Source organism: Alligator sinensis, unplaced genomic scaffold (assembly GCF_000455745.1).
Source record: "Alligator sinensis unplaced genomic scaffold, ASM45574v1 scaffold546_1, whole genome shotgun sequence".
NCBI classification, from domain to species: Eukaryota; Metazoa; Chordata; order Crocodylia; family Alligatoridae; genus Alligator; species Alligator sinensis.
In genome coordinates, this window is record NW_005842061.1 from 1,692,620 (window position 1) to 1,706,363 (window position 13,744).

Consider the following 13,744-nt stretch of genomic DNA (forward strand, 5'->3'; position numbering starts at 1 on the left):
GGACAAAGAGACTCAGTGGAAGTGTTAGAGTCCAGGTAGGGAAGAGAAACAGAGTCCAAGTCCTCGGTTGAAGAGGGGGTAGAAGGTGATAGCTACCTATCCAGGCTGGAAAGGGGTCCTTGTCCAGTAAGTGTTGTCCAGAGTGGGGTCACCGGCAGGGCCTCTGGATGGATAGGTGGTGTGGCATGGTGCTGGTCCAGATGGAGAGGGCATCCCAAAGAGTCAGTCTTCACTACCCATTTTTATGGGGCAGACTACCTCTGATCTCCTGTGCTGAGGGCCTGTCCAGGCAAGGTCAGTTCTGTTCCAGAGGGCTCCAGGTATTCTTACTGAGCATGTGCAGCCTTGGCACAATGGTGGGTTGCCTCATCTTTTCTTTCTTGAATGCTGAGGGTAGTTCCAAGGGCTGGGTCATTGGTCCAGGTATTGGTGTTGATGGTTCGGTCATTCAGAGGGAGCTATTTTTTAGGCCTACTGCCATTGTCTCTCAAGCACCCTCATTCATCCCCATTCATTCAGGAACCAAGTTACATAGGAGGGGTAGTATGAGTCATATGTTACACAACCGGGCATGGGGATAAGATGGAGGCTTGACATTACAAGATGGAAACTTGTCATGACTTATGCTAACTTACATATATAGGCCTAAAACAGTAATCACACAATATAAAAGCAGTAAAAAATCAACACAAACATAATAATTATCACTTATAAAACAGTGGATATCTATATCAAAATAGCAGGGCACTTATTTGCAAAGAGGGGAGAGAAAAATAAAACTTACTACCTAAGATAAAATATTAAAACTTATCCTACATCTTAGTTTACTTATACTTATCTATAGGGAATAGAGAGGGAGAGAAAAAGTCTGAAATGGTTGGGGAAGAGGAGGGAATGCATTTTAAAATAAATTAAAGAAAGAAAAACGGGGGGTTTTGCTACACAGTAACAACTGCACAGTCAATGTCTCATGTATACATGGTTGCAGTGTTCTGTAAGTGGCGTAGTTTAGATCAGTAGTGAACACAACACCCATTCGTACTTTGGTGTTGGGGGCAAATCTTAGACTAAGTTCTGCCATTTTTTAACCAGTCTGTGTTTGCCAAACTTCTGTTCTGTTACAGGTATAGACCAGTTTCTGACCATGTATACTGGTAAAAATGTAATATCTGTACCTGGACTAAAACACTACTACTGATCACACCTGGACCTGGGGGAAGCATGAGAGAACACCAAAACCCTACAGTCAAGCTCTGTCTATAAAATAACCTTGGAAAACATCTATACTCCACTGGACAAGATGTAGTTAGGACTAGCAGGACTGTGACCAGTGCTTGACTGCATTTCTTTTAAAACAATGGAACATGATGTATCCTCTACATTCAAATTTACAGGCTTGTGATATGTACTTTCTATACAGTAACCCTGAGCTCACCTCCCTCATCTCCCACTCCCTTTCTCCCCAGACACACAACTATGCATACCACGCTGATCAAGTCAGGAATATTGGGTATTAACTACCTAATTTGGCAATTGTTTATAGTAAGCATCAAATAGCCTGTGGAACAGAACAAGAACAGTGCTTCCCTTAGGAGTCACTCCTGCCCATTGTGGAATTACAGAATCAAGGCACATGCAATCTACTGGGAAATGGGTTATGAAAATACATGGAAAAAATGCGCTGATCATGCCCAGTAAGACTTTATGAGCTGTAATATCATGGCTGTTTTCAATCATCCAGGGTTTTTAAAGAAGTGCATATTATAAACTCCTAGATTTGACAAATGGCAAGGACACCAAACAAGATATGGAGCTGGTGACATCTGGTTTGACTCTGCATATTCATAGCCCTAAAACAGCCAAACAAATTTCTTTTTCTTTTTCACTGAAGTTAGAGCTGCTCTCTTGAACCCTGAGATCTGACCCAGACCCACCAAATTCTTTGTTTTCTTCTCACAAATGAAACTCATTTCAGGTTGCCCCAAGCCTTGGTCAAGTACTGAGTGAACCCAGGCTGAGTAACAGTTTTAAGAGAAAACTGTTCAACTTGGTGGTTTCACCTTGTTTCAGCCTCAAATCTGGCAAATTTTGTCATTTCAGCTGAATTTAATTTAGAGAATTTGGAGACCATGAGCCAGCCCCTGAGTTTCATAGTGTGGTGCCTTGAGTCACTAAAGCTGAAATTGAAGTCAGTACAGTCAGTCTCCCTCCCTTGTCGCTAGTAAAGCAAATCCAAAAGAGCTAGGCCTACTTCACATTAAAACCGAGACACAGGCAGAACCCCATAAATTCAAAGTTAAGCCTCCTTCCCTGATTCTTCATCCAAATTTTCACTTAATTTCTTGTCCTTTGTTTTAAAGTAGACAAGTAGAAGAGAATGATGCTAAACATACTATATTTCTGGCCTTCTTGGGGAGATGATCCCAACATAAGCACTTCACAGCTCTGCATGGAGGACAGTTCAGGTTTTCACATGTAGTAGTGCCTGTTCTGATGTCTGGATTTGATTTCACGTGGATGGTGCCCAGTGCAGTGGGAGTCTCCAGAGATGGTCATCTATTCCAGCTTCATCTGGACAGAATATCACTTCCTGCACAGCCTGGGTGGTAAGACTTCTAAAAAGAATCAGCTACTAAAAAGAACATATCTTCATTGATAATATGAAGAACAACAGCAGATCCCTGCAGGAAAAGATACACACATTTACATAGTGTATGGAAACCTGCCAGTACATTTGTTGATGATGGGAAATGTTCATAGTGGAGTAGGAATATCCTCCCTTGGACCGCTGCTTTGAAAACACTTGCAGTTCTGTATACAATGATTCATATTAGGAGAATCCACAGCTGCCAGTGGAAGCATCTTTAGTTCTCTGTGTTTCTGAAACAGCATAATGCAGTTGTACTGGCCCTTAGCATCTAGCCTCTAACACTTGGAATGGAGTTATGCTCTTCATATATGGAAGCAGTGGGCAGTTTTCAACCCTGCTTTCCATGGACATAGAGTTTTGTGATAAGGCCAGCTCCTGCCCTTGAGTTGGGGGTAGGGTGAAAGGAAGAGTGGAAAGGGGCTGTGACCACAGCACAGTATACTCCAGAAAATCATTTAAAATAAGGTCTCTCCACAATTATTGTACTAACCTATTATATCTGGTAGCCCCTGAGCTAGATAGCAGAGGAATGAAAGAGCCCTGACTAGCCCCCTACTTCCCCTTTGCTCTGCCCTATGGAAGGGAGATGCAACCAGAGAATCTTGCTGAAAAGATACAGAACTATTGTGCACATTTATGAATGTTCTTATGTCTAAGAACTGACACGTGTGTTCAATGCATGGATATATGTTTCCATTTGTAATAACATGATACCATTATTGCCTATCCACAAACATGTTCCAGATGCTCATCAGTTTCTCTCACCCACACATAAGTCAGCCTTTGTCTTTTAACTCTTACCCAACACCAGGACAGCCCCAATCCCTCCTCTTAACTCCTTCTTTGCCATGGATCATCACTCACACAAGCAACATAATTCTGCCCTCTCAAATCTCCATGTGCACCTGCATATACTGGGTATGAGTGTACCGGTGGGACTTGCAAGGACAGCCAAGGAAAATGGACGATAGCTTTGTACAGCGGCCAAGCAGATGAACTAGAGCAAAGTGAACTGGGAAACTGAAACTAAGTGTTCACTACATTTGGCGAAGATAAGACAGTAAGTCAAGGTTTCCCTTTGAAGACATTGCCTACAAGAATTGCAGTGAAGTGGGAATGGATAAGGCTGGGCCAGGAAATTGAAAACACCTTTTAGTTAAAAAAGTCTGTTAGCTCAAGCACTTAGTCCTTTATCAAAGTGATATTTCTGACGGCAAAGTGCAAGATGTTGGCACAAAATCCAGCTGTGCTCTAAGATAATGTGAAAGACAGCCATAAAGCTGAGAAGGATAAGTAGAGTCATTCCTGACTTCCCTCACAAAGAAAACCTGGAAACAAGAAACGCTGCTAATGTCATTTTGCAGCTTTGCTATTTCCACCCAGGCTGGAAGAAGCCTTAAAAGCAATTCAAGCTATCTTCAAAGATCATCCTGGGTGTTACAAGGGAAGTACAAATGCTTGTTCTCCTCTGTCTCCATGGGGCTTCTGAATACCATGTCCCTGGGGCAGTCACACAGCTGGAAAGAGCCACCTGGTGTTTTACCACACACCACCTTATTTACATTTTCAGTAGTGACATGATTTTACAGTTGTTAAATCAGCTTTATTGCATCTGGGTGGAAGTTGGTTTACTGCGCTGGGCTCCCTCTTCTCCCACTATCACTGCCACAAGTGATCTCAATTTTCAGCACCAGGGAAGATCAGAGGAGGGTTTAAATGTGAGGGAAAAGCCCAAGGAAGGAGAAACTGCATTAAGTCATGCCTAGGAGCACTGGAGCAAGGCGATAGAGCATGAGAGCAAGGAAAGATAATAGGAGGGCAAGGTTTTGGGCACAGATATTGGTGCCTGATGGAGATATGGTGACTCCTCTTTTATCATTAACACCTTGGATGGTCTAAAGCTAATGCTATGTCATTGTGACCTTTGGAAATCGCTTTAACAGAGTTCAGGTATTGTTTGGATCCCCTTCAAGTACATAGTTCATACATCTGTATCACACTGACACCACACCAAGGAGCTTATTCTTGTATACATGAAGCACTGCACTAAGGCAGCTCCACTACTTCTGGTTCTGGAGGTAGGACCTAAGGAGCAGCTCAGTATGATGCTACCTAGTGATATACAATAGCACTATAGGCATGTCCTAGAAGTCTTCTTCAGCTTGAAGAAAATACATGATGGTGACTTTTTAGAACGAAGAAGGGGAAACTTCATTCCCCAGGGATCACCTACTACATAGCACAGTATTTTTTGTCTTTTTGGGGCAGCCCCAGGAAGTCTGTCTCTGTCCTGTCAGAAATCCAGCTGATCCAATCTTGCACCCATGGAAAGTAGAAGGTTTGCCATTGACTTTGATTTTAATGGGAGCAGGAGTGCATCCATTGTGTTAATTACCTAGCTTGTCATTAGTTTGTGGGTGCATAACAGGAAATGAAGAGTAGTGAGGAAAAGATCATCTGGTGCTTGTACCGAATTCACAAATTAACCACCTTAAAGGAAATCTAGAATTCATACATCCATTCATTCCTAATTGCCATAATAACCTGGGTGTTGCCCGCATGCCAGTCCTTTTAATAAACCCTGAATGAGATAAATATTGCCAAATGTTAGACCCAACAGTAAGGATTCGGACTGATTCCATATTGTGGTATTCCTTATCCCAAGCAGACACAGAGTCCTCAGTTTAAGTATCTTTCAGTCAAAGAAGCCCCAAGCATTTGTTTACCCAAATTTTTCACTGAACTACAAAGCAGTACTGAAAATAAGCCTTCCTTTCTGTAGAGCAATGCTTTATTTTATCAGGAGCTGAACTTGCTGGTTGAAGTGCATACCTCTGCAAACATGGTAGATGATTTACCTATCCTCAGGGACAAGCTTTGCAAAGACTGAATGATTCATGTCTCATCACCATCCCTAATTATCAGGCCAAATTCATCTCTCATGTAATTCAGATGATGTTGAAATTACACATGGGATCCATTTGGCATATTTCTCTAAATTGCCCTCTTACAAAGGGGCAGATTTAATTGGAAGAACTAGAGGATGAGGAAGGGGTCAGAAAGGATCCAGTATCAGGGCAGTTTCTGGTTTCCCCCAGGACATAGGGTTGGGATCTTGAAGTCGCCTTCATTATTTCCCACCAAGTTTGAAATGACAGACTCAGAAATTGTGCAGTGTCCCTACTCTATCACGATCAGGGAACCAAGAGGCAAAAGGTACGTTCTTCTCCTTTAGAAGAAATAACTATGTTATTTATTTGGTGTGTTCTGGTCTGAAGCAGAACTATTTGAATAAGTCGGTGTTTATGAGTAGAGAATAATCAGGCCTGTGTTTCCCTTGAGAAAGGAAATGTCACATTAATCTAGAGTTCACTGTCAAGGAATGCCATAACCTAGAGCTGCTTTTGACAGCAAGGGCTTGATTCACCACCTTGTCTGGTCATTTGCATTGGTTTGAAGTAGACATAAAGGGCTAGAGTTTATTCCCCATCTTAGGCCTGTCAATGGACTTAGGCTCTCAAGTATTATTCTATTCCACCCTGAAAACCAGTTAATTCAAAAGGCAGGTGGATCATCCTCCTTCTTGCTGCTTTTTTATGACTCAGTCTTAAGGGCAAGATGGTACCTATTACAAAAGTAGATGAATTAATGGGTTTCTGGGGACTCTAGCAGGAGGGAATAGTGTCACACTTAGTTGCCAAATAAGTAGAACTGGACATGGTTCAAAATGTGTGCATTCTGATCTGGTCACATTTATATCAGAGCGCTCTGCCTTCACTGATGACTGAGCAAACGACCACACACAATGCTGGGTAGTAGAGAATCAAATCCTGGAATCTTAAAAGAAAGCAGAGTTACTGAGTCTTGCCTTCAGACAATAATACATGTATTTTGCTTTTTTACAACAATAACAATATAAAGCGTCTACAACACAAACAAGCAGCCATGCTACATAAACAATGCTGCTCTCACTGGTGGATCCTGAAACACGACACGGTGGGCATGTCTACACATGCATTTTTTCTGGCTTAAATTTACTGTGTGGTAAATTACTGCACAGTAAGCGGGACTAGGCCAGCATCACCATGTACAGGAGTTAAAGTGCATTAACACTGTGTGTTAGGTAGGGCTATGCAAAATTTTGACGGGTGTTTCAAAATGTTTCGAGTTTCAAAGCAGCCCGATGGAGGCGGGGGAGAGTCAGGGCTGCACTAGAAGCAGCTCTGCCAGCCCCACGGAGCTCAGCCCAGCAGCAGGAAGCAGCGGGAGAGCCAGTGACAGAGCCACTCTGAGCACAGCCCTGGCTCCGAGTGCAGCCCTGGCGAGAACAGCCCAGTGGTGGGAAGCTCCGCAGCCCTACGGAGCTGAATCTGGTGGCAGGAGGCAGTGGGGTGCCAGTGAAGGAGCCACTCCAAGTGCAGCCTTGGCTCTGAGCGCAGCCTTGGCCAGTGGCTGTCTGCTGCCTCCTGCCACCAAGCTCAGCTCCATGGCGCTGCGGAGCCTCCCATCACCGGGCTGTGCTCACCAGGACTGCGCTCCAAGCAGCTCCACCACTGGCTCTCCCACCACCTCCCACCATCGGGCTGGCAGAGCCACTTAGAGCACATCCCTGGCTCTGAGCGCAGCCCTGGTGAGCACAGCCCAGTGGCTGGAGGCTCCGCAGCACCATGGTGCTGAGCCTGGTGACAGGAGTTGGAGGAGAGCCAGTGGCAGAGCTGCTCAGAGTGCAGCCCTGGCTCCAAGCGCAGCACTGGCCAGTGGCTCTCCCCTATCTCCCACCACCAGGCTCAGCTCCATGGGGCTGGCAGAGCCACTCAGAGTGAAGCCTGGTGGCAGGAGGCGGGGAGAGCCAGGGCTGCACTCCAAGCAGTTCTACCAGCTCCACAGAGCTCAACCTGCCCTCTCAGCACTGCCACCAAATGCCGGGAAGAGCCCGTGCCTCCCCTGCTGCAGCCCAAGGAATGGCAGACACCACCTGCCTGCAGCTGTTGGGCTGCATCGTGCCCCGAAACCCCTGGTGTGGCACAGCCCAGTGGCTGCAGGCAGACGGCATCCACCACTCCTGGGGCTGCAGCAGGGGTGGCACCGGGCTCTCCCCAGCACTTGGGGCAGGCTACAGCAATGGAAGGGGGGCTGCTGCCACCCCAAAATTTGCTGTAGCCCACCCACCGCACAGCCCCACAGCCCTCCCAGGCATGTGGGTCCCCAGATCTGTGCTTGGGATGACAACAGGCTGCTGTTGCTGGCAATCCATAGTTTTGCTTTCAACTGTTTGAGGTCCAGTTTCACAAAAACCCCTGCACCGATCTCCTTGAACCTTGGCAGGCTTCATGCCCTCAGAAGGAGCTACCATCCCCACATTTTTCATCTGATTCAGGAAAGAAACGACAAAATTATAGGCATTTTCATGATTCCCCATTATAGCCTATGAGCAAAACTTGTTGAAACAGTGAAACAGTTTCAACAAAACAAAACAGAATAGTGCTTCGAAATGAAATGAAATGATGAAATTAAACACTGTCCCATCAAAATGACGAAATGGAAGTTGAAACGAATCTGTGCTGTTTCGCACAGCCCTACTGTGTGTGGGTTGACTTGGGTCCCAAATCAGTCCACACACACAGTGTTACTGCTCAGTAAGGCATCTACATGTGCATTATTGTGCAGTAGTTAATCAGGCGTAAACTGGATACCTGCATAATGCAGGTATCCAATTTATGCTCAATTGGAGTAAGTCACCATATTTACTATGCAGTACAGGCACGCACGTGTGGATGCACAACCGTACTGCACAATAATTTCAGTTACTACGCAGTAAATGCACACCACTAGAGCACAAGTAGAGGGCTCAGAAACTATTTAAAAGGATATTATTTTATTCTTTAAGATAAATATAAAGATAAATAAAGATAAATATTCTTTTCAATTATGCTTTTTCTTATCCTCCTCGTTTTCTTTTTCCCTATGGTGCTACGCAGAATCATAGAGAAGTAGGGCTGGAAAGGATCTTCAAAGGTCCAGCCCAGTGTTTCTTAACCTGTGGGTTGCAACCCAAAAGTCGGTCACATGAAAAGGTCACTAACAAACTTTAAAAATGGATTCTCCTTTAAAGAAGAAAAGCATAGGAAACTGCATCTTTTCTCTTGCAGGCTGGCAGAGTTCCAGCTTGCAAGGGGCTGCTTGGGGCCCCCTATGCCCTACATGCACCCCTCCTGACCCATACACCTATTACCTGCCCCACACACTGTGGGGCTGGGGCCTGGAGACAGGGGGCAACAGGTCCAAAGCAAGGGGCACTGGACTGGGACTGGCCATTAATGTTTACAAATGGGTCATGTTACAAAAAAGGTTGAGAACCACTGATCTGGTCCAACCCCCTACCTGAGACAGAATCACCTCTAGCCAAACCATCCTATACAAATATATAATCTAAACTCTTCAGAAAACTACCATCAATTCTGACACAACACAAGACATAGCACTCTAACTTGCCACAGGTAAAGCAGGGCAACTACAGTACCCAATGTCCTGCTTCTTTAAAAGGTTGTTAATATACCCTCACGAGATCTCAGGTAAAGGGCCACATACCCCCTGTTACAAAAATAGTAAAAAACCCCACAGTCCATACCAGTCTGAACCTAGGATAAAATTCCTTCCTGCCCCCCCAGATATGGTGATTGGTCTGACCCTGAGTGGAGGGCCAAGACCCTGCAGCCAGGGACCTCCAGCTTTAAGTCCCAGCAGAAGCATTGGCACACTCTAGTGAAAATCCTAGCCTTGGCTGCAGCCAACTTCCAATGCTTCTTCAAGTTTAGTTTCTATGAAATACCAGGTGGGTGCCTCTTTCCCATTTTTGTTTCCTTCCCTATCTCATTCAGACTCTCCTCTCACTCAGTGGGTGACTCCAAGGCTAGGGACAGAAATTACACATAAATCGGTATAAGTGATCAGAAACCAGTTCAAATTTGTAACACAACAGAAGTTTAGTGCACATAAACTGCCTTCAAAATGGCCAAAACTCAAAACTGGTTTCAGATAAAACGGGATGGCTGTAGTATCAGACTTAACTGATTTAGGTTAAATCAGTTTATTGGAATTGTGTCCCAGATCCCCTCCAGCATCCCAGGATGCTTTGCACCTCCCCACTCCCCACAGGGTGGGTGGGCTAAGACTTGGCCCAAGCTTTTCTGCTCCAACCAAGCAGGGAGGCATGCTCTAGCCCCCTTTACCACCCCCTCCAACTTTTGGCCTGGGCCACTGCAGGCACGTGGCTGCATTTCCAGAATAAAAAGGGAACGTCTGTTCACTTGCTTATTGGTTCAATCTATGAAGTTTAAATTAACCTGTGAAGATTGAATTGATTCAGCTTTTGGGCTTTTTGACTGTCTGTTCTTAACCCAGATTACCAGCCTGTGCTGTGCTGTCCTTTCCATGGGAGGGGGTACCTCTCATTATGGAATTTCAAACAGATCCACCTTAATTCCAAGGCTCCTATCCTTGTCTTCAGTCACTACATGTCTCCTGTTTGTGGAGGCAGATTAGTGGAAGGATCTAACTGAAGAATAGCATAGCCCTCCTGAAAGAAGTATTTTGCTCCTTGCACTAGGGCTTTTAGTAAAGTCATTTCAGCTACAGCTGCAAGACATGGATGAGGCAACAGCTGCTGCTGCTTATACAGCTCATGTTATACACAGTTCTTATTGTAACATGCTTTCCTCTATCATTGCTTTTGAAATGTCTAATGTAAATCTTCCTGTCACAAAGGTTAACCTGTCTTATTAAAGCCAGCTCTATCAAAAAAAACCACAGCCATCTGTGACACCTCTTCCAACTTGACATTTCTTTTAGCTGCCATATGAATGAAGTGTCCTTTTAGCAGAACTGCAAGACAGGTGCAATATCTCATTCTGCAACTTGGGGGGTTATTCTGGTTTTGGGCAATTAGAATTACTGATCCTCTTAAACTACTTCCTGAAGAATTTCTCCCATTGTTTTATAACACTGCCATGCTGGCATCCCTAGTCTAGTGCCAGATTCCTGCCCTAACTGTCAGTCATCCTTAACAACTTCAGGTTTCTGTACCACATGATCATTCCTTTAAAGGGCAGAAGAAGAGCTGGGGCTAATACTTTAAAGATAAAGGGACTAATTCACCTCTCACATGAGACCCAATCAAATGATTGTGTAAGTCAGCAAGAATCTTCCCCATTGATTTCAGTAGGTCTTTGATCAGGCACTTATGTCTCACATTAAATTGACGTCAGTGTAGTTAACTCCAGATTTATCTGATCATAAGGAAAAGGAAACTCAACCACAAAATTTCATGATGGAGAAGGAGACAGCCAGATCCTAGGCTGGCGTACTTTTCCATCAGAACTCAGTGTAACTGTGCTAATTTAGTCTACCTTTTTATCACGTCTGTTTGCAAAATCCTGGCAATTATTTTTTTTATACACATGGCTTTCCAAAATAATCATTCTTTTTCCTCTATATAAACCACTGTCAGCTGTTTCATATTCATAAGTGATAGAATAAAAATCTTCACAAGCATGTATAAGAAACACTTGCACAATGCAAGGAAAGCTGCAATAAGGAAGTGGGTCTCTGTTTCATACTGAGAGGCCTGATTCTGATTATAAAACACAAGCATCTAAGAAAAAGGATGTTAAAAAAATGTAAACACCTTTAAACTCTCCCAGTTGAATCATGTCCTCCTGATTTGACATATCATTTTTTGTACATATGGTGCTATGGGAAATTAAATGAAAAACAATAGCTCCTGATTTTTACAAACCAATAGGAAAACAATGTGAGTGATCCACTTAACAGGCTTGACAGCCACAGCTGCCAGCTAGCAAACACCAATCAGTCAATGTCAAAAGTCACTCAAGCCAAATGGTCTAGTATGATTAAAGCACATCAGTTTAGCCAACAGCACAGAAGATAGTAACATGACTGCTTTAGTATCTGAGTTGCCTTTGACTCCCTACCCTGTACACATTTATAGCTGGATTGACTGGTGACAGTCTTTGATATGTTCTGGAATCAAAGTAACATACCCAAACTGCTTGGCAACCTTGCCCTCACTGAAAAGAGCTATCATCTACACCAGACAAGATTCCTAGATGATCACTCACCAAAGACTAGCCATACCTCAGATTGCTTAGGTTCTGAAATCAGATGCATTCAATCAGGTATTGGCCATGAGCAACAAATACAGTCCCAGAGCCAAATCCATACTTGCTAATGTTATCAATAATGCTACAATTTCATAAAAAGGAAATGCAGAAAAAGAACCATGTTCTTTGAAACCCCACTGGAAATAGAATTTAAAAAATGTTTCCCAAGTGGCTTTGAATGTTGGGTGCCTGAATTCTTGGTTGCCTGATCTGAGACATGTTTGGCCTGACTAACAGTACTGAAGCACTCACAGTTTCAGTTGGCATAGATGGGTTATAAGACAAGCATGTTTTTGCAGTTCAGTTTTCTAGTGGAAGTTTGTATGGTTGAAGAATAAACTGCACATCACCAGAAATGCAATGGTGTATTCCATAGATTTGCCAAATTTAATCCCAATCTTGGAGAGCTAATATACTGGTGCTTGCCCATTAAAATATAGAGAAAATGTCCAGGCTAAGGTGAATGGAAAAATATTGGTGCTACAGAAAAATGTAGAGCTGAAATCTGGGAGGATTCCAGGAAAAGCAAATATTACAGCATTCAAACAGCAACACAAGCAACACATCAGAGCCTTCTGGAGAAAAACTGAGGCTTGTTGGATTTAAGATTCCTATATTTGATGATAAGTATACTTGGAAACAGGAGTTTGTACCAAATTTAGTGTAGATAAGCTGGGACAGCTCTTGTTCTCATTATCCACTGGCTGGAGTTATTCAGATATCCACAATAAGATAGCAATTAGTCCCCTTCAGGACAATGGTGAAAATGAGGGGAAAACAATAAATGTTTGCCTCATGGAATGACTGCTGATTGTGCATTAACTATTTATGTTTCCAATTAGATGATCAACTCCCTGGGGAACCTTTATAGACAAGTAGTTAAAATAACTGATCCATGGTTTGTGATCCTGAGAAAATGAGCAAGCTCTGAAACTCAACATGTAAAACGCTGAGACCACAGCTATCCTAAAGCCCAGGCTTTTTGACCACTTCATAATGACTCAGCAATGAGCAGCTGGCAAGTCCTGGCAGAATCTTAAGTATGGTTTATCATCATTGTTAGGGTTTGTGATTGATAGGTGCAAAACTGTCTTTTACCATAATCCATCAGCACCAATTGTGACACTGTGGTTTATCTTTCTCAGAGGGACTCCTTGTCCAGGCATGTCTGTAGAGAAAGGAATTCCTCTTCCTAATGTGTCCTAAACAGAAGGGGAATTGTGATTATATGTAGGCACAAGTGTCTTTAACTATTTGGAGCACATGGGTTAGAGGAGACTGAAATATCATGCCTATCAGTGGGGCCATATGAATAGTAAATAGCAAAGGATCTGATAGCAGGTTCCTTTCAAGATGTACAGGAATAGCAGTATGCATCTCTGTCGGATCATATGGGTGAAATTCAACAGGCCTGAATCTCATGGAGAGTCTTCTAATTCCTTAACTAAGGCTGTTTTTTTTCAGGGCCACTAAATTGCTGAGAACAGCCTATGTTGCATAATCACCTATGTCTCTCCCAACATTTTGTTCATTATAGACACAGCCTCTGAAAATCCATCGCACATTATTTCAAAACTAGATTCTGAATGCAGATGAATTTACATTCCAAATGAAAAACCTAACTACACTTATTTCTGATTGTGTATCTATATGGTAAGAAATACATTTAGTTCCTTGTGGATTTCGTGAATGAGCTCAATTATGGTTGTTGTTATCATAATTTCTGCTACAATAATTTAATTTTCCCAGTTGCTCATCAGTTCCTTCCTCCAAGCTTCCCATTGTCCTGTTTCAATTCCAAAGTAAGTTTCTATTTTGTGATTGCAGAAATTTTAAAAGTGCAAAATTCTGTATTTGCACTGCTTGAAAGTTGTACATGTGACACTTGTTTTAAGTGAATCGCTTATCCAACACT